Source organism: Vicugna pacos, chromosome 11 (genome assembly GCF_048564905.1).
Source record: "Vicugna pacos chromosome 11, VicPac4, whole genome shotgun sequence".
Taxonomy (NCBI): domain Eukaryota; kingdom Metazoa; phylum Chordata; class Mammalia; order Artiodactyla; family Camelidae; genus Vicugna; species Vicugna pacos.
Genome location: NC_132997.1, coordinates 35319760 through 35341971, shown reverse-complemented (window position 1 = coordinate 35341971; position 22212 = coordinate 35319760). Strand labels below are relative to the sequence as shown.

At 47.0% G+C, this 22212-nt stretch overlaps 1 long non-coding RNA gene across 2 annotated transcripts; it reads left to right on the top strand.

Moving 5' to 3' along the window:
* Positions 1-10181: 10181 nt before the first annotated feature.
* On the top strand, positions 10182-21946 carry LOC140699745 (uncharacterized). 2 transcript variants are annotated; one of them, XR_012077994.1, is made up of 4 exons: positions 10182-10527; positions 13043-13311; positions 19028-19195; positions 21709-21946. It is a non-coding gene; the product is annotated as an uncharacterized lncRNA (long non-coding RNA). The 2 variants fall into 2 exon arrangements; XR_012077993.1 differs by lacking the exon at positions 13043-13311.
* Positions 21947-22212: the final 266 nt, after the last annotated feature.

Here is a 22212-nt window from a genome sequence, read left to right as displayed (position 1 = left end):
CCTTCTTCCCGAGTCAAATTCTCTAATGGTGTTTCTGTGTCTTTAGGATAGAATCTAAACGTCTCTCTAGAGCCCATGGGCTCAAGGAGCTCTGTCTCTGGTTACTTTTCAAGGCTCACCAAAAAACACCCCGTCCCTTGTTTCCTGTGCCCCAGTCTCCCCGCTGTTTCTCTGCCCCTTGACCAAGCCCAGCCAGCTCCCTCCTCAGGACCAGGACGTTTGCACTGATGCTTCCCTTCTCCTGGTGCACTGTCCCCTCTTCACCTTCAACTTAAAGAAATCCCCTGGGGTGGCCCTTCTGGTCACTCCAGGCAGACACCCCTCTCCCTGCAAGCCCCACCTCTGCACCCTAATTGCCCCCCATCATCATCATTTTACATTTTCTCATTCATTGTCTACCTGTGAATATAAGCGTGTACAGGCAGAAAGCCTTGTCTATTTCCATCTGTATCTCTAGCGCCCTAAAATGGTGCAAAGACCAGAGTAGTAGTTCATAAATATGTAAGGACAGGTGATGATTCTCCAGGTGCCCTCAGTTTAGAGCCAGCCGGGTCCTGGCTCCAGGCCGGAGGGCCCAGGAAAAACCCAGGTAGCTGTGCTCCCCTGTGGACTCGCTGCACAACAGGGAGACAGGTGGGAAGTGCCCCAGCCCGGCTCCTGTGGAGGGCAGGCTCTTGGTGCCACTGATGGAGGGAGAATGAGAATGGACAAAGAGGGGGTGTTTGGGTACCGCACACGTTCAGGCATGGGGAGCACTGTGGAGGCAGGTATGGACACTGTGGGTCTCCAGTGGGCCTGGGCCTGACACCAACTGGTGGAATCCTGAGCTTTGGAGTTAGGCGCCTGGCCCCGACCACAGCTGGCCAGGCTCAGCTGAGCCTCCCAGGAGAAGGGGGGCTGTATAAACAGGAAGTCCACTGCCCAGACGCTGATGTGCTTCTGATAAGTTCAAAACCCGCCTAGGTCTCTTTTTCCCAAACAGTTTCTCTGTTGTTTTGAAGTCACAGCTCCAGTGCAGGAAGACGAATTGGCAAGAGAGGACACTTTCTTCCTTCCTGACTCAATCACTATGCAAGAGCTGGACAGGGAGGGAGGGAGAGAGAGAGGAGGGAGGAGCAAAGTTGGGAGGGAGGGAAGAAGGAGGAATACAAGAGAAAAAAGATGAGAAAAGGAGGAAATGAGAAGACGAAAAAGGAAGGGCAGGAGAGGCTGAGACACAGGGGAGGAAGCAAAGAAAGAGCTGAGTGATTATATAATTTCCCTGAAGTAAAGCCACTAAACAAAATGGAACTTGTAAAAGCCAGAGGTACTTTGAAGGTACCAACATCTGAGTTTCCTAGGTTAGAACTTCTGGGGACCCCTGCTTGCAAACACCCAAGTCAGAAGCTGGTTTCCTAGCGTGTGCCCTCCTGTCCCACTCCGCCCCACTCTGGGGAAGGTGGCCAGGGTCCGGAAGGTTCTCATGACCCTGATTTCCTGGGAACCAACACCGAGTCCTCCTGGGCCCCCTGCAGCCTCCTGCTGAGCCCTCAGAACAGAGGCCAGGTAGGGGTTTTCTGCTGCACCAGGGCTGATCACGCCGGAATTCTGGGGACCCGCATGTTTGCCAAGTGGAGAGTGGAAAAGACACTCTCTAGGGGTGAGATCGCACCATCAGTAGCCAGCTGCCTACCCTTCAGGAAGTCCTGTGGCATCTTAAGCTTCAGTTTCTTCGTCTGTGAAATGGGGAGAATGAGAGTAGCAACCTCTCAAGGCTGTCGTCAAAGCTCAGAAGGAATGAGGCAAGGGCAAGTCATCTGCAAACAGAACACGCCGTGCCCACAGGGACATCAGGCAGCTGAGCTGCCTGAGGGCAACGGGCATCAACCTTCAGGGGCACATCTGGGTGGATGGGTGTGCAGGGTCCCATGCCCAGTGGACTAAGGAAAACCTGCGTGCTCCCTACACAGAGGGGAGGTCTGATGGGCCTTCCACCTCTTCTAATCACCTGGCACCGATCAAAGATGATCTTTCAGGTTTTCGAAACTAACTTGTTGGACTTCACAAAGGAGGCATTCACAGGCGGTGCTGTGTGCAGGAGCTGCTGAGGTGAGTGACAACAGCCATGATGTTTCACTGCTGGCTTTACACACCTCTCTCCTTTCACCCTCTCGGGGTCCTTTTCAGTAGATGTTATTCCCATTTTACAGATAGAGAACCTGAGACACAGTGAGATTGAGTCCAGTCTAAAGGCCACTCAGTCATGAGGTGGCAAAGCCCACCAGCACCTGCTGATTCCCAAGCCTTTCCTCATCAGTGCCATGCAGATCTGGGCACATCCTTGGCTTTGAAGACCTCAAGGAACATCGCACAACAAGGGCCTTAGGAGTGGGATAGTGCAGCACCCAAACCCTCATAGCCACAGTGCCTGCGCAGTAAGGGGAACAGTCCCATGGGGTGGGGCATTGGATCCCCGCAGGAGGGACGTGCACAGAGTCAGGGAGGAAAAACCTGGCTCGTCTGGGGAAACTTGGGGAACTTGAAGTGACAGATGGAAGGGCCATAAGAGGTGGTGCCGGGGGAACGAATTCACCCTGTGCACAGAAGGCTCTTCCTCCGCCTAGCCTCTGGGATCGCCCCAATGGCTCCAAACCTGAGTCTGCACTGCCTCAAACCAGTACATGCAAGATTTCCTTGGCATCACCACTTGGAAGATGGGAACAGGCAAAGCCCGCTGACACTTACCTGGCAGAGACATATGCTAGCGCTTGTCTCAGCACATGACAGAGAGCAGCCCCTTCCGTTCTCTCAACAACCATCACAAGGAGGTACTGTTAGTAGCCCCTCTCACAGGTACGGAAATGGAAGCTGTAATGGTGAATTTCATGTGCTTACTTGACTAGACCATGCTGCTCAGTTGTTTGGTCAAACACGAATCTAGATGTTGCTGTGAAGGTATTTGGGGCTGTGATTAACAGTGAAATCAGTAGAGAGAATAGAACAAGTGATCGTCCAGATTGTGGGTGGGTCTGACCTAATCAGTTGAAGGACTCAAGAGAAATGAATGAGGCGCTTGGAAGAGGAAAGCATTCTGCCTCCAGGCTGCCTTTGGACTCAAGACTGCAACACCAACTCCTGTGAGAATTTCCAGGATGCCAGCCTGCCTTCTTAAATTTGGACTGGCCAGCCCCATAGTCATGTGAGCCAGTGCCTTAAAATAAATATCTATCTCTGTCTGTCTCTGTCTCTCTCACTTACTCTCTATCTATGTGTTTATATATATGTATATCATGTCAATTTTGTTTCTTTGGAGAACGCTAATACAGAAGCTCAGAGACGTTAATAAACTTGCCTGACGTCACACAGCTGAACAGTTGAGGAGGTGGGATTCAAATCCAAGCAGCTGGCTTCAAACCATATTCAACTCATCTCTCCTTCCTCTGACACTCCGAGCAGATCTAAATCATTACTCCTCTCCCCACACCTGGTCTCCCTCTCCTTTCCAACCCAGAGAGGGTCCACTGGTCAGTGAGCGTCTCAGTCCAGCACAGCATGTCACTCAGTCCTGTCAGTTCAGGACCACCTGTAGGTCCCTCGCTCTTCCCTCTCCTTGTGCATGCACACAGCTGCTCGGCCATAGCACCTCCTGGCTGGAGATTTGCTGTTGAAGCAAAATCAATCAACTCAGCTTCATCCAGATGACGTGCTGGCCTATGAAGCCTGGACTGATGCAGGTGGGTGGAGCTTCAGAAACAACTGGACCTGGGCTCTGTCTGTCTGCGGAATGGATGCCCTCTGTTCCTCTCAAGTCAGCCACCTTGTCCAGTGAGGACATTTCCAATCAATACTGTGGTCAAGAGGACAAAGGGCTTCGTTGGTCTCAGAAACCCAGAAGGATTTCTCGTACAACATGGAGAAGTGAACAAACCTTCACCATCTGGTCTCCACTTACTTTTCTTCCTAGCTAATCCCTTCCTGACATCCTACTATATATGTATTCTTTCCTCTCTGCCCTCTCGAACTTCGTGATGCCTGCCTGGCCCGTGTCTGCTTTGTTCACTGCTGTAGCCTCAGCATATAGAATGGGCCTCAGGCACCATTTGTTTGCAGGATTGGGGGTTCTATCAGAAGGGAATTAGAAAGAGGCCCCATGAATGAGGTCATGGCAATTGTCAAATTATCCCTGGCCATGTGCAGTAAATTTAAAAGATCTGCTTTTATTTTTTTTTCATTGAAAAGAAAGTCTTTTTTTTTTTAAGTCTAGTCAGTTTACAATGCTGTGTCAACTTCTGGTGTACAGCGTAATGTTTCAGTCATACATATACATATATGTACTCCTTTTCATATTCTTTTCATTATAGGTTACTACAAGATATTGAATATAGTTCCCTATGCTCTACAGTAGAAACTTGTTGTTTACATATAAAAAGAAAGTCTTGATGATACTATTTGAACTCCTGGATCCAGCAGTACCTGAAGATTTAATTCCAGACTTCCCAATTATATGAGCCCATAAATTGCCTTTTCAACTTAAACTCATTTGCATTAGGTCTTTGTCATATGTACCAAAAAGAGACTTGACCAATATAGGGCCATATCCTTAACATGGCCTTCTATGGCTCTGTATGATGTGGTTGCTACCTCTTTCTCCACCCTCCCCTCACACCCTTCTTTTCCTCTCCCTGGATGGCCCATCAATACAGAGCTTTCAGTTTTTCAAATGCAGCAGACACTTCTTCCTGTCTCAGGGCCTTCACCCATGTTGTTCTCCTAAATCACTTTGCGTGGCTAATTCCTGCACATCCTTCAGGTGTCTGCATATAGATCATGTCCTTGGGGAAGGCCTTCTTGACTGACTGACCAGGCCAGAGTCCTCCTCTCCCCATCCACATTATGTACTCTTACAGTATCCTGTGCTTTGCCTTCTAAACACTCATCACAGTTATAATGAAAAAAATTCCTTGTTTACAATAAGATAATTCCTTGTTTAAGGCCATCTAAAAGATCTGCTTTTAAGTGGCTGTCTGCAAGGAGTGTGGCCTTTCCTTGGGTTCTCTGTGATGCTCACGTACTGCTTCCATCCCCACTGGAGGCCTCTGTACCTGGGCCAGTGAGGGCCTTGGGTCCTTGGCCCTTCTCGGGGTCCTGGGTACCCATGAAGTGCTCCCTGAGCATCTGCAGTGATACTGCTGTTTCCAGATCTCCCAGCATCCTTTCATAACAGCACAGAGATTCTGTTCTGCAGAACCTTCTCTCCCCATCTGTGATCCCACCCACTGCATCTTTGCTAGGAATTAAGGGCCTGCTTCCTAAGCTGGGCCCAGGGATGCTCCGTGGGAGATGTGACCCTCAAGTGCAGAGAGGTGAGAACAGAAATTATAGCAAATGGCATTCCTCCTGGGGCTGGGGCCTGAAAGAGAAAGTAGTGTGAGGATGTGGGGGGAACAGAGGATGTACATTTCTCATTAGTATCTGAGTCCTGTATGACTTTGAACATGGACACCAACAGACACTTCCAAGTCAACCAGTGTAGAGGCCAGGGAATACAGCCATTTAAACAGATAGGTGTGTTTCGTTCAAAAATCAAGAAAAAGGTTTAATTAAAATAATTAAGAAAATTGCTTGCTGGCTGCCCAGCAGGGAAACATGTGTGGACCATGGCAGACTGGGTAGTTTAAAGCTCCTGAAACTGAAGGTGTTTGCAAAGGAGACACCTAGTAGGTCCTGGTCAGTCCACCGGAGCAACTGAGCCATCAGCTGTGTGGTACCCAGGACAGCAAGCCGTGCCCTCGGGGAGCTGCGTGGCAAGATGGAGAAGAGATAAAGGAGTTTAACTCCATCCTGGACCGGTCTCTCCAGCCCTCTTCTCCCTCCTTCCTCCACTCTCTCCCCTGCAGAGCTGATCCTTATAAATCGCTCCCAAATCTCCACCAGGTCCTCATTTCATTTCTAAAATTCAGTTTCCCGTTTTCTATTACCACTTCTAGCTTGATTCCCCACTGACCCCTCATACTTAACGAAAACCTGGCCTCTGAGCATCAAGTGACATACAGAGATGGAGGGAATACATCCAAAAGAAAAAATCAAATTGCTTTGTAAAAGCGAGTTCCTATTTCTGCAGTAGCCACCCCCCCACCTCTGCACACATTACTAGGTTCTCTGCATGCAGTAGGTGCTGTTTACTGAGTGTGAATACGTTGATGAAAGACTATCATCCACCAAATGAAAGTCATTCCATCGTGAAGCCAGGTACCATGACAGTTCCTAGGCCGACCATGAAAGGTCAAAAAGTAAACGGGGGGCCCAATTCCTGGAAATCCCTGCCCCTTCCCCAAAGTAGCTGGCATAATCCTTCTGCTCATTAGCATATGAAATTAGCGAGCCCATAAAAACGAACAACACTGCACCTCGTGGTCGCTCTCTCTTGCCTTCTGAGATGCTCTGTCCATGGAGTGTGTATCTCTTGAAATAAATCTGCTTTCACTTTACTATGCCTCGCTCTTGAACTCTTTCCTGCGGGAGGCAAGAACCTATTCTCTGGCCACAAAATCATTATGTGGTACATCTGAAACTAACATATTATTGTAGGTCAACTATATTTCAATTCGAAAATTTAAATAAATTAGATAGATAGATAGATAGATAGATAGATAATAGATAGACAGACAGAAGACAACTAAGCTTAGAGGTGGTGCAGCTCGTCAGGGTGAACCACAGAGCAGAGGATGACTCTAGGACTGATCATTGCACTGTTCTCTCCATCTCTTACCTAAACACCATTAACTGCTCCCTCAAGCTGGAGAACAGAAGAGTTCGTCCTTTCCTCCCACATTTCAGGACCTTCTGAGTCTGTGCTTTGCGCCCTTTCCAGGACGATGTCCCCTGGAGATCTTCCAGTTTGGCTCCTCTTCTCTGAGTTCCTTCCCCACAGGCTCATCTTTGCTCCTTCCCCTGCCTGAAGGGTCATTTCTCCACCTATTTAAATCCCACTCATCGTTAAGGGGCCAAGATCACATGATACATGAAACCTCATTTGGGAGGTATTTCCATGTGACTTCACTGTGTACCTAGTATTTAGCCCTCTGGGCTGTCAGCACCCTTTGGAGAAGTTGGTCTTTGCAGCACCATCATGCCTCTCCTAGTCATCTGGGGCAGAACACCCTAGTGGTCAAGCTACAGGAGACCTCCCAGCTGTTCCAGCTGCCCTCTCCCTGGCACCCAGACTGAAAGAGAAGTTATTCCTCAGAGCTCATTAGGAACGTTCCTTAAAGAGATGTTGCCTCCCGGGAACTCCATCTTACCAGTCTACGCCCAGGGAGGTCTGTACATCCAAACCCTTTCGTAAGATTTCCAGAGCAGAAATAAAGAATTGCTCTTCAAACACATGCTTGGATTTTATTCCTGGTTAAGTAAGTTTGATATTTTTAAACTTTGGATTCATTACTCCAAGTCATTGAAAATCATCACAAGCTTCAGCGTGCTATACAGTAATTAAAGAGTTTATAGGCAGATTCCTGTCATTTCCTTTAAGTCCCTGAAATTCAAGTTCTCTCTTTCCCCAGTTAATTGAAATTCAAAAGCATGTCATGTTAGAGATACACCAAGATTCTAATGACAGCTTTCCAAACATTCTTCCTCAAAAAATATTAAAGAGAAGGGGTAAGCCTTGTGTCCTTCTGCATTGGGGATGCGGAGAACCAGATTTTCCAACCCCTTGTCCCCTGCCCTCGACAAAAGTGCACATGGCTTTTTACACCAGTCTGGGCAGTGGAGACTGGGAAACAAACAGCCTGTTCCTTTCTCTTTCCTTCCTAAAGAAATGTACGTCCCTCCAAAGCAACCTTATTATTTGTGTATGTTCTCAGTGTCTTTCATTACAGGTGGCTCCCGGCCAGCTCAAGGCTAACTGTGAAATTCACAAGAGAGCCCTTGTAGATGGAAAGAATCACTCACTAACTCCAGTAATTATGATGTTTTTTTCTTTTTATTAGTAGAGTAACCCCTGATGTATCCTCAGCTAAGTAATTTATCAAGTAAAAATTCCAGAGCCTATACATAACGGGATTTCTTTTTCAGTTTTAAGCTGATCCATCCCATAGACCTGGTTTGTTGAGGCTTCAGTGGGACATAAGAAGATGAGAAGAGGAGAACTGGGGAGTTAATGCTTCCAGACTGAGACTTCTTGGGATGGTTCAGAGAAGGCCGGATTTTGGAGGGAGGAAAACAAAGAAAGATGAGACAGGACGAGGTGAGAAGTCTTATGATTTGGTTGAATGAGGACTGTTTGGGAGGCTACAGGCTTTCAGCCATGCCAGCAAAATCCTCCGTCAGCAACATGTGACGGCTCATAGGAATATTTTGTTTAAAATTTTAGTATCCCAGGTATGTATTACTGTCTATCAAGCCATACCAAACATAGTGGTATACAACCACTTTGCCACCATTTCACTATGTGCACGGAGTCTGCAGGTCATGAGTTTGAACAGAGAAGAAGGGGGTGACTTGTCTCCTCTCCATGAACTTGAGGGTCTCAGCTCAGAAGAACTGAATGGCCAGGAGTGATGGTAACAGCAGAGGGCTGAACTGGCATCTTCTGGAGGTGACTTCGCTTGACATCTGGCACCTGGGCTAGACAGCTGGCAGGTTAGGATCCACTGGGACTGCTGACCACAGCACAAAGGCCTCCAAGAGAAAGGGCCTATGATGGTTGATTTATATGTCGACTCAACTAAGCCATAGTACCCAGATATTTGGTCAAACACTTGTCTATATGTCATTGCAAAGTTTTTTTTTCCCTTGTTTTAGGTTGTGATTAACATTTAAATCAGTAGACTTTGAATAAAGCAGATTACCTTCCATAACGTGGGTGGTAGGCTGCATCCAATCAGGTGAAGGACTTAAGAGAAAAATACTAACCTCCTCCAAAGAAGATGGAATTCTGCCTCCCGACTTCCCTAGAACTCCAGACTGCAACATCAGATCTTCCCTGGGTCTTTGGCCTGCCAGTCTACCCACTCCTTAGATTTTGGATCCATCAGCCTCCACAATTATCTGAGACAATTCCTTAAAACACATTATTATTTCTATTTATTAAGTCTGTTTCTCCTAGTTCCATTTCTTTAGGGAACTCTAACACACAGGGGCTCGAGAGGGATGATCTGAGAGGGTTTACTGGAAGGCTGAAGCATGCAGGCCTCTTCTGGCTGAGCCCCAGAAGTCACAGAGCATCACTGTTCCACGCTCTGTTGGCTGAGCCTAGATTCCAGGGCAGGGGGTGTAGCCCATCTCTCCACAGGGAGAGTGTCAAGGAGTGTGGGTCCACGTCTCACAGCCGGCATACTGTGAAATTCACAATGACCCTCTGAGAACTTGGATCGGTCACGGGGTGAAATTTCCTGATAGTTATCTAGGGAGCCAGGTGAAGAACAGATTGAAGCTACATCTGTGCCAAGAGCCCCGGCATCGTCGCATAGCCTCTGAATGCATCTCCCTACTGGAGATGAGGGGACGGTCAAGATCACATTTGTCCCAGGTCATGGGTAGGACCAACCGTCAGGTGAACGGCTGCGCCTTGCTCTGAGCTTTGGGAGAGGCCTGTGACATGTGGACAGAGCATCTAATCTGGGTGACAGAGTAGAAAACTGGAAGAGGGTGTAGAGGCAAAACCTAGAATTTTAATGTGAGTTAGATTGATGGGACGGCCAAGCACATGTGCTACAAGATATCTCCTCTGAGTGTGCTCACTGTATCGTATGCCGAGTTGTAATCAAAATTCTTCCATTGTCTCATTTAACCTTTAAAATAAGCACATAAGGTGGCCTATCTATTGTTGCTGAAACAAGAACCCCCAGATCTAGCAGTGTGAAGCAGCGACGATCATTTCCTTATTCATCCTCGTGCTTCTGGGTGGACCAGGCTCAGCTGGCAGTGGGTGTGGCCCAGGTGGTGCCGAGGACCACACACGCCTGAGGTTCACACACTCACAGGTCTGGCTGACGTGCTGCCACTGGACCCTCTGCTGGGACTGTTAGCTGGAATATGCGTATTGGGGTCTTCACAGACAGTGACTGGGTGCTGAGAGAGAGCAGCCCAAGGGGATGAGGCAGAGGCTGTCCAGCCTCTTGTGACCTCACTTCAGAATCATGTAACATCACTTCCCAGCATTTGTTACAAGCCAGTCACTGAGGTAGGTAGGACCATAATCAAGGTGGGAGGATCAAAGCACTTTCAGACATGTCTAAAAACCATCGCAGACAGTATTTAGTTCTCTCCTTTTACAGATGAGGAAACTAAGATCCGGAGAGGCTGAGGGGGCCACGGTGGTTCACACAGCTAGTAAGTAGCAGAGAGGAGACTTGAAACCCGCTCAGTCAGAGTTCAAAGCCTGTACCCTACCCTGCCTCTGTGGGAGCCCACACTCCAGCAGGGCACAGAAAGCAGAGCTCTATAGGACCAGCAGTTGAGGCTGAAATTGATAAGCACCAGAAGGAAGGAACTGATAAAATATTCTAAGAGCAAAGGAGGAATGAACGTGTCCCACTAAGAGAGGTAAGGAAAGGCTTCCTGGAGCAGGTGGATTGGAGCAGAAGGGGAGGAATCTGTAAGATACAGATGTGCAGAGAAGCTGGGGGGCAGGTGGGGAAGGGTAGGGGCACAGGGATTCCTGGCAGACGCAGGATGAGCGGATATGCAGAAGCAGGAACGCACCTGGAAGCCCTAACTATTAACAGCTGAATGAATGTATGGAAGGTGATTAGCGGAATAAAATGCAGGACAGTGGACTGCCACCTGAAGAGGAAAAGGCTCAAATGCCAGAGCCAGGCCTTTGGCTTTCATTTAAAGCTGTGCTTCTCAAAGTGTGACCGTGGACCAGCTGAATGGGCATCAGCAGAATCACCTGGGAATTTACCAGAAATGCACATTATCGGTCCCACCCCAGACCTACTAAATGAGAAACTCTGGGAGTGGAGCCCAGCAACATCTGATGGAGACTTGGGTTTGAGACCCTCTGCTCCCAGGTCTCGGGAAGAGTCTCAGCAGTTTTGAGCAGGAGAGTGTTGTGATCTGAGCTCCTCTTAAGTCAGAGAGCCCTGGTTGGGGTCTGTTGGGCAGGCTGATGTGAGAGAGCAGACACTTGTCTCCGGGAAAGAGGTCATGCATAATTGGACCAGTGCAGGAGGAGAGAAGGAGGGGGCAGAAGTGATGGGCAAAGCACTGGGGCAGGCAAAGCCCTGGGACTTGGAGGCTGGTAAGGACTCTGAGCACTTCCTCACAGCATCCCCTATAAGGATAAATAGCCAAGAGGCACCATTGGGCTATTTAGAATGTCTCTAAATATCTGAACCACGCTGCCCAGGAATCCAGGTATAAATTAAGGACCCAGGAGTTAAATTACAGACGCGGTTTGCTGTTACACAGTCAAGCCACTCTTTGCAGTTTGCCTCGGGGGAAGCAGTGTTTGGTCCAGCGTTGTTCTCTTCATGCCTCATTACAAGGTCTGTTGGCTCCACCTGAAGCCCATTGCTTTATCTAAACCACCTTTGCAGAGTGGGATTAATAATACGACCTACTACATATGGTTGAAAATTAAGTAATCCCTGCAAACTCAATGTGGATTAGCTGTTTAATTTATGATCATCCTTGTCATCATTATCATTATTCATTTATTAAAAATATATTTGCTGGGCACCTACTGTCTGCAAAGCCCCAAGAACACAATGTTGTGTTCTTGTCCTCCTGGTCTCTGTCCTTTACTGAGAGTTCATCTGTGAGATGGACAACAACATGGATCGTAGAGTCGAAAGAATTGGGTTTGAACTCTGAATTCCATAAAGCGTTAACTTTAATCTTGGAAAACCACATCTCTAGGCCTGTTTATTCATCTATAGATGGAACTAAAAGACTTGTTGTGCTTCACATGATCGTGTGAGGATCAAATGAGAAAAAAAAAAGGGAAGATGATTCTCTACTATTTGATAATAATCCAGACTACGCACCCTCAGAGGGGTGCAGCAGAATTAACGCTTCTCGCTCCTTCCCCCTTCATCCTCTCCACCCCCTCAAGCCCCTGGCCACATCCATTCCTGGTGCCGCCCTGTCTCATGTCTCTAAGTCCGATTCTCTACTGTCCTGTTGCAGATTTCATTGTCTCTTCCAGGCTGCTCTTAGCTACTGTCCCAATTCAACGAAAGCCAATTCAGTCACACATCAGTCGGCAAAATGACTAACCCAGTGAACATATCAAATACACAGATTCTTCAACAACTGTTTCTTGTGACACTTAAAAGAGAGTTTGGCAATTCTTATTGGATGGGGTGATTTTATCAGCTTACTGATATTTTAAGGGACTTCTCGCTCATGCTGCTGCAGGGATGCTGGAGGGCACTGGGATGGGGAGGGGGTAGTTCTCTGGTGGAGGAAAGGCAGAGGCAGTCAGAGCATGGACCTCCCTGGACTGCCTGGCTCAGAGAGAGGGGGGTTGGGGGTACCCAGAAAATAGGGACGTCCCAGCGCCCTGACATCTACAGCTCTCTTAGGTCCTGACAATCCATCAAATATAAACTGCTGGAGACTTTAATAAATATTTTAAATGTTTTTGGTAAAGCTGCCAAGTGCGCAGATTTGAAACACTTAGAACATTAAATGTTTTCCATTTAAAACATTAAATTAGCCATCCAGCACTGAATGATCCTGTTGCCTACCCATCATTGTGTGGTCAGCTGGTTTTTAGGGATGTGCAGAGGTCCCTCCAAGTGGACTTTCAGCCACTCACAAGCACATGTGGCCCAGCCAGTCTTCAATGCACTGCGATCAGCCGGGTCTCCAAAAGTCACCTGGTTCTGACGTGAACCCATCATCCAGCGTGCTTACCCATGTCTCAGTAGAGGCCACAGAAGCGGAGGGAGAGGAACCGCCCTCCAGGATCCCACAGGCGAGATCCAGTAACACCTGGAAGAGTCTGGGCTGGAAATGTCTTCAGTAACATCTCTGCTTCTTCTCTGTGTGAACCCTTCCAAAGTTATCATTCTCCCCACCTGTTTCAACAAGCTTTTTTTTTTTCCAGACCAAGAATGAAGGTCAGAGAACTTTCACCATCTGCAGATGTCCTCTGCATAGACTAGGCCTCCAGGCTGGGCCCAGAGCAGCTGGATGGCTGACCTTGACCTTCCATTCTGCGTTGCATCTGTGATTGTGTCTGTCTTTCTGGGGCCGGCACCTACCCATATGATCCATCAGTGACGGTTCCACTGAGCACGTGTGTGCTGAAGGCTGTAGCATCACTCACTAGGAATATGGTGGGGCTCCCACGGTGGAGGTGGCCACAAGGATCAGGTGGGCTCACTGTGGACAGGGCTGAAACGGTCCCACCATCTCCAGAACTTCCTTAGGAAGAAGAGGGAGAGGGGTGTCTGATAGAAAGGGGGCTGCTGGGGTCCTGTCCTCAAATTCTGCAGGGTGAACTGTGTGGGAGGATCCTACCCCTGCCAGGGTGGTGGGCGGTGAAGGTAACACCTATGTTTTGTCTGGAGAAACTGAGGGCCGAAGGTCAGGAAGAACACGTGGATGGCACATGTCAGTATCTTACTGACAAAGGTGGAAGTGACCATCTTGCGGGATTCTGAGCTGCTCCATTAGCTGCTGCTGAGTCTCTCCGCTGGGCCTCTCCAAGCCCCTTCGCCTCCGATTCTACCCAGCAGAGAAACGGGCCTCTCCAAGCCCCTTCGCCTCCGATTCTACCCAGCAGAGAAACAGGCTAAAACTCAAACCTGATCAGATGTCACAGGCCCTCCTTCTTCTTCCAGCATCCCCTCGTCCTTGAGGTAAATTCCCAAGCTGGCACTTGTGGCTTTAATTGTCAGAGTCCTGTCTATGTCTCTGGCCAAACCACCTATTTGGATATTTTGTGAAGCCACAACATCACTGGTCACTTGTGGCTGTTTCCTCTTGAATGGGCCTCTTGAATGAATGACCCCTGTCTCGTTTCAAGGCTGCACCTCACCCCGTGTATTAACCTGCAGGGCTGTTATACTAAGACACCACGACCTGTGTGGCTGATACAACAGGCCCTCTCTCACAGCTCTGGAGGCTGGGAGGGCCGGGATCAAGGTGTGGGTAGGGTGGGTTCCTTCTGAGGACGGTGAGCAGAGGATCTGTTCCCAGCCTCTCTCCTTGGCTAGAAGATGGCCGTCTTCTCCCTGGGTCTTCACATGGTCTTTCCCTTGTACGTGCATGTGTCTGTCCTAACCTCCTGCCTTTATAAGGACACCAGTCAGATTGGATGAGGGTCCATCTGAATAACCTCTTTTTAACCTACCTCTTTAAAGGCCTCATTTCCAAATACAGTTGGATTCTGAAGAATCAGGTATTAGGACTTCAACATATGAATTTGGGGGCACCCTGGCCCAGAACACCAAGTCCCAAGTATAGGGGAGTAATTGCCCTGGTTTGAAGGGGACTAGGGGGTTTCTCAAAATGCAAGACTGGGTGCTACAATGGGGACAGTCCTGAGCAAACCCCCAGCCCTAAGTCTCTGCAGGTGTGGCCCCCATGCCACTCTCACATCCTTTATCCGACTGTTCTCTGCAGCATCTCTGCCTCCCTAGTAGGGATTCCTTGAGCCTAGGGACCATTGTCTACTCATCCTTGCATATCCCTAGCATAGATTAGGTGTTCACATATGTAAAGCAATTCAGAAATGGTCCCTGAGTATTTCTGGATTCTTCCTTTCCTCATGCCTCTTCCTAGAATGCCTCTCATCTGCCCCCTTTCAACTTGCAGTTTTTATATCAGATCCATGATAAAAGCCCAGCTCAAATGCAGAAAACCATTCCAGATTTGTCCCCCAGAGCTGGCTGAGAAGGTTTCCATCTTCGTGTGCAGCCCTCCCCACCCGCCTTCCTCTGCCTTGGGCTTGGTTCTGTGGGAGGAGCTCGGGCTATGAGTGTGTCTTATCCTCTTCATAGGCTTGAGCGCAGGGGGCAAATCCAGCCATCTCTAAGGAGATGATGCTAGGCCGGTTAGAGCGATGGTGCTTGGAAAGCTGGGCCTTATCTCAGGTTGTTTTCAGTCCTCTCAGAGCCTGAGGAGTGGGGTCACAAGAAGGTCAGTGGCCTGGGCAGCTCACCTAGGGGCAGGGCTGGAGCTGGGAGGTTGTTCTTTTGGCTCCCAGTCTGCGGCGGGGTGGCTGGACTCCCCGGACACTGAGCTGGGTGACTTCTGGGCCCACCTGCTCTGTCCCATCGCATATCTTGCTTCCCCACAGGCATTGGTCATTAGAAGCCCTCGCTAGCCTGGGGCTTGGGAGGGTGGGGATCTCGGACCCCTTCATGTGCCTGTAGCAGCCCGGGCAAGGTGCCCACGAATGTCTCTAGCATTTCCTGGCTATGTGTGATCACCTGCTCTGTGCCCAACTGTAATTGAAGGCACCTGCACTCATTTGAGGAACGTGAGAATTGAAGTTGTTCAGATTGTAGCTGTAGATCATGGGCAGATCTAAACTTAAATTCCAGGCATCACTATAACAATCATAGCTAACATTTATTCTGTGCCAGACCCTACCGTGAGGGGGCTCCTGTGTATTCATTCGCACTAGAACCCAACGAGGCTGGTTCTACTATACTGCGGATGGGCAAACTGAGGCACTGGGAGACTGGATGACCTCCTCCAGGACATAGACCAGGCATGATCCCCTGAAATTCACACCCACCAGACCTCTCACCACCACAATTTAACTCTTAAAATTTGTGTTCCGCTCTAAACTGGGATTTAAACAGAAACCCTCAAATTAAGGGTTTACAAACACACACACCCAGAGGATGGGCACCCCTCAGCCTGACCAGTGCTGGCCGGTGCTGTGTGTGAGCAGGCGGGTAGCTCAGGACCACGCCCCGCCATGCAGGTCAGGCGCGCCTGCGCACTGTCTCCTGCATCCATTCCCTCGGCCTTTGCCCTCCTGATCCTCCCTTCTCTCCTTCGGGCACTGCCCGTCTACTCCAGGGTCACGCTAGCCTCGTTGCAGCCTTTTTCCAGCACAGCTGTGGTCAGGGCCCTAGGATTTCGCAGGGAATCAGTTCTAATTGTATCCTGTGAGTCATGACCCCCTCTCAGCTAATAATCATGACGGCTAACCCCTGCACAGGACCTCGCCAATCTCAGAGCTCTTTAACCCAGGAAAGCCCAATTGACGCTTCTCATCACCTCATCAGGAGAGCAGGTGGTAGTGCTGTTTCTCGTCTTCTCGGTAATCCAAGGGCAGGGCAAAGGGACAGAGGGTGGTGGCTCCTTTGCGCTGTGCCTGAAACCAGACCCCGGTTTCCGGATGGGCGGAGCCAATGGAATCTCAGGCCGCAGCTGACTCTGCGCGCATTTTCAGGGAGAACACAGATGGGGCAGACGCTCTGCTCGCAGTATGCGTTATTGCAAAAGGCACAGAACAACAGAGACTCTGCAGAAGAATCTGTGAAGAGACAGGAAAAAGACAAAACAGAGTGCAGAAAGAAGGCGGCACGGCTCAGCGGACACGTGGAAGTGATTGAAGCCTTCGGGGATCACCTTACACCCCTGGGAAATCAAGCAGGTGGTGGTGCTGGGGGGGTCCAAGGGCGTTTTAAAGTAATTCTGCCAGTTTATTATTCAGAGCAGCGTCATTTACAGCTGAGCAAGAAGAAGAAAGCAAATCCACCCCTTCTGATCTTTGGCCGTCTTGCCTCCGCCACGCCAGGAGCTCGACTGTTAACTGGGCTGGGAGGACATCTGGATGGGACAGCTGGATCTGGGAGAAAGGCACGCATGCTTAAAGGAAAGATGCAACCTGTTATCCAGAAGGATCTCACGGCCGCGAGACAGCAAGAGAGTCTCCATGTCTTCATTTGCTGGAAGTGGCAGAGACGGGGTACTCAGAGAGTTAGGGGAAGGCTCCCTGTCACCCAGATGCAGGGGCAGGGCTGGGCCTGGAACCAGAAGTTTGCCTCCCAGCCGAGTGCCCGCCAGGACCCTGCAGACCAGAAGGGCCAGAAAGGCTCGCTCCACTCCCGCTCCCGGATGTGGACCCACGTGGCCTCAGCATCTGAGCTCATTTCTGCAGCACAAAGAGGCACGTCTGTCTCTCCAGCCCAGCCTGTGACCCGCCAGCAGAGTGTAGCATATGAGGAAACATTTTCCCCTTTCTGAAGAGCATCAGGCTTTATTTTCCTTTTTTTCCCTCTTTCTCTTTCTTTTTCTTCACTTCGAACAGACCAGTGCCAGGCATGTAATAAGTATTCAGGAAATATCTGTTAAGTATAGTACTTTATTCTTCTTTTTAAATAACACCTTTTGTGTTTGGTTATGGAATTGATATGAGTCCAACTAGAGGAACTCTTGAAAATATAGATATAAGTATAAAGGGGAAAAGAGAAATTCTCTAAATTTCCACAACTTGGACAAATACACATCAAAGTTTAAACATATCTTCTTCTGGTCTTTAATAGATGCATACATTTACATATACAGTTAACAAAGCTGGGGTCATCATTTATATAAATTTTTACATATGTAGTTGATTTCAACAGAAGCATTTTCCCCACATTATTCAACTTTCTTAGGGAAAAAAATGTGTCTTAGAGTTTGCTCACCATTTCATCATCTGATAGGCTGTGATTTATCTAACTCATCTCTTCCTATAAACACGGCTGCTGTAATAGCACCATGTGCAAACCATCTTGTGTCTCTGGGGTTTCTTTAGGGTCATTCCTAGAAAGCAAGTGGGTGAGGCAAAGGGCATGAGCAGCTTTAGGGCCCTGGGCACTCTGCACCCCAGATGCCCTGAGGATGGCGTGGGTGAGTTTCTGGGGCTTGCTCGCTGCTCTGTAGCTTGAGAACATTTCAGGAGTGTCAAACCACACGGGTACTTACCAATCTGTGCCCGAGAGTCATTAAAAATATAAAATAAATGAAGGGAAGTGGAGCAAAGACATAGGATGTGAGAAAGGAGAGAACAAAGTGCACACATCAGGAGTCTGGCTTAAGGGGCAGCGACTCACTTTGCCAGCATCCAGGTCTTCCCAAGGCACAGACGAGCAGATGTTCCCCTGGAGGCATGTGTGCCCACTTTCCCACGATGAGTGACTCTGAGGCAGTAGACGGACGTCCATGTCTTTGTAGACTGAGTAGCTAACTAAGCGTTGATGCTGAAGTGCATCCCAGTGATACCTCTACTTTGCTCTGAAAACGACTGTAGTTTGTGTTCTCAACAGAAAGTACCGATTTCTCAGACCTCCAAAAAAGGACCCGGGCTTATCTCCCAGGCCTTATTTTCTGCTTATTCTCTTGCACAAACTTCACACTCCAGCTAAGAAAGAAATCTGTCCGTGGTCCAGAGAGAAATTTCTCCTTCCTGTTCATGGGCAATCTCTGCCCCTACAAGGCCACTTTCTCCCATAGTTTCTCTCACCTCTTGTAGAATCTGTGATGTCTCAAAACCTGGGATTTACTCAGGAGTCTGGTTTTGAGAGTCTCGCTTGAGTCAAGAATCAATGGGTCTCAGATGGAGGGTTATAGCTCAGTGGTAGAGCGTGTGTTTAGCACACACGAGGTCCTGGGTTCAATCCCCAAAACCTCCATTAAAAATAATAAATAAACCTAATTACCCCAGGACAAAAAAAAATTAAAATAAAATAGAGTAAAATGAAATAAAAAAAAAAGAATTGATGGGGCTGACGAGCACCAAAACGTCATATGCGTGATACTGGAGGACATGGGGAGACAGCCATGTTAACCTGACCTAACCATGGCTCTGGGCCCCAGGCTGAAGGCAGGCACACAGGTGCACTCACCTCTGATGATGATTCTCCTCAACGCAGCTGAAAATGAGACTCAATATGGAGCCAAGTTCAACATCTGAATCTGGATAGCTCCAAACTGAGTTTTTGCTCAGTCTGAACCAGTCCCAAATGGACACAGTGGGACTGCTTTCTAACTGGGTCCTCACCCCTTGCCCTCCCCACAAGCAGAGCAGAGAGCCAGAATTCTGGGGAACCCCCTGGGATGACCTGATTTCTTTCTTCTGTAGGAGCCCTGGGTCTGAGAGGCCGGGCTGAGTAGGCGAGACCATTTGGACCATCTTCTCGAAGAGTTCGTCACAGACCTGGTGAAGAAGGGGAAGGTCCAGCTATGATGCAGAACAGGTTCCTGGAAGGAAAAATGGGAGCTGATGTTTCAAACGAGGATAGAGATGGTGGTCAGTGCAGAGGCGGGGGCAATCAGGCAATTCCCATAGGTGTCAAGGGAACTGAAGCTAGTTCATTTCTGTGTTTTGAGAAAAAAAGTCCAAATTAAATTCTAAAAAAAATCAAAAAGTAAACAAATATATTCCTCCCACTTAGGATTAATTGTTGTTTTCCATATTCTTTTATTTTTAAGGAGAGAAAATATTCTCAAATGAACTAAGATACCTTTTAACCACTCACCACCATCTTATTTCTTTCCTCCCTCCTATGTGGCAACTGTGATAAGTGTGGTGTATGTTTTCCAGTCATTAATGTTTATATTCTTACAAACATATATCTTCATAACCAATATATGGTATTGGTTTCTCTGTATGTAGGTGAGTTTTGAATTTAGGTAAATGGTGTGGTTCCCTGTACCTTATTCTTCATCTTGTTCTTTGTCTCCATGGTATTTTTGAGATATCTCCATGTCGCCATGTCGGATGGATTTCATTTAACATCTATGTAGAGATTCTGTCATGTGAATATCACACACAGATTCTATCACACGGATTCATTCCCACATTTATGAACAATACCATTTATCTAAATGAAAATATCACCAACTTATACCCCTCCCAGAAGTGAAAGAGATGCCAAGTTGCTTCATATTCTGTCCAACACTTGGTCTTTTCCACTTTTTCCATTTGCATCTCACTGTGGTGTTTATTTGCATTTCTCTGATGACTCGTGCTATTGGAAAATCTCATAGATTTATTTATCATTTGCGTATTCTTTTTTGTGAAATCTCTGTTCAGGGCTTTTGCCCATTTTTTGGTGTTGTATGCCTTTTCCTTTCTAATTTGTAGGGATTATTTGTATATTCTGGATACATATCTGGATACAAGACCTTTGTTGTTTTTCTGTTTTTGTTTGATGTGTTGCAACTGTCTTCTACAACTCCATGACTTACCTTTTCATTTTCTTAATTGTATATTTCAATGGGCAGACATTCTTCAGTTGAGTGAGGTCCTATTTATCAGATCAATCCTTTATTTTGTGATTAGTGCTTTTTAGCACTTGTTTAAGGAATATTTGCATCTTCCAAATCATGTGATATTCTCCTTCATCATCTCTCCAAAACTTTATTTTTTACATTTGTAGTCATAATGCACCTGGGAAGTATTTTTGGGTATGTTTCTATGATGTAAGAGAGGGGTCAAGCTTCATCTCCCCCACCTGCGCAAAAGGACTTCCAGCAGATACAGCACCACCGCATGGAAAGGCCTTCTTTAGCATGGCTCTGTAATTCCTCTTCATCGTTTATTACATACCTACCTTTGATTGAGTCTGTTTCTGAGCTCTCTATCTTTCCATTTATCTTTGTGTATTCTTTCCTGATATCACAAACTCTTAAAATTACTGAAGTTTTATAAGACTTGATACTCAGCAGAGTAATTCCTCCGACTTTGTTTTCTGCTAAAATTACCTAGTCTACTCTTATCCCTTTTGCATTTTCATATAAATTTTCATTTGGCTTGGGGATTTGCACCAAAACAACCTACTTGATTTTTTTTATCAGGATTGCCTGAAATCTACAGGTCAATTTAAAAGAAAATTAAACTCTTTATAATGCTGAGTTTTTTAACCCAAGAACATAATAGACCTCTTCATTTATTTAGATGTTATATCAATTTCTTTCAGTAATATTTTAGAGATTTCTGTGTAGAGGTCTTGTACAACTTTTATTAGATTTATTAATAGATCTGTGAAATCTCTGTTCAGGTCTTTTGCCCTTTTTTTGTGTTTTGTGTGCCTTATTTCTTTCTAATTTGTTGGGATTATTTGTATATTCTGGATACAAGCCCCTTTTTGTTGTTTTTCTGTTTATTTATTTATTGGCATTATTCTAAATGGTGTATTTTTGTATTTAATTTTCTGACTTTTTTGTTATACACAGAAATATGATAGTTGTTTTCACCTTGCCTATCTAGTTTTTACCATGGCAACACAACTGTGTTAGTTTACTAGGGCTGCCGTAACCAAATACCACAGCCTAGGCCACTTAAACAACAGAAATTTATTTTCTCCCTGTTCAGGAGGCTAGAAGTCCAAGATCAAGGTGTCAGGAGGTCTCCTGTATCCTCTTTCCTTGGTTTATGGATGACCACCTACTTGCTGTGTCCTCACATGGCCTTTCCTCCTAAGACACCCATGATATCTTTTTTTCTGTGTCCAAATTTTCTCTTCTTATAAGGACACCAGTCAGATTACTCTTCTGACCACCTTAACAGCCTCATCATAACTTAATCACCTCTTTAAAGGCTCAATCTTCAAATACAGTTCACATTTTGAAGCACTGAGGGTTTAGGGCTTCACTGTATTATTATTATTATTATTATTATTATTATTATTATTATTATTATTATTATTATTATTAACACAATTCAATCCATAACAACCACACTGCTTTAATTATTATAGTTATGCAATATGATTTTCACCTGTCTTAATACATTTAACTCCCTTTCTTTTTTCTTTTCAGAATTATTTAAGCTAGTCCTTTAGTTTTACTCTTCTACTGGGGAGAGAGACAGGTAATGAGAGAGGAGTTCATGGACAGTTGGAAGCACAACACAGAGGAGTTCCAGGAAGTGCCAGAGAAGCAGTATTCATGGTTCATGGCCAAGGACACAGCTGTTAAGCATCTTCAGATATCGCCTCCCACCCCTCTCTCTCTCAATGGAGCTCTTACTTCAAATAAAATAGATCTCTCAGGTCCAGTGGGTGGAAGACTCTACAATTTCCAGAGCAATCTGAATGGAGGAGGGAGTTCCTATTTCTTTTCATCCAAGCCATTCTCCTCCCAGTGAACCAAGTATTAGAGCTTAGTACAGCCTTCCCATGGGTCTTGTGCCTCTTCCACTTGAATGCTACTACTAATAGCTACTATTTAATGACATAAAATTATTGCCTAATTTACTCCTCTCACTAGACCTCTGAGTTATACATTCCTCACTCTACAGAGGAGGAAACTGAGATTTACAGA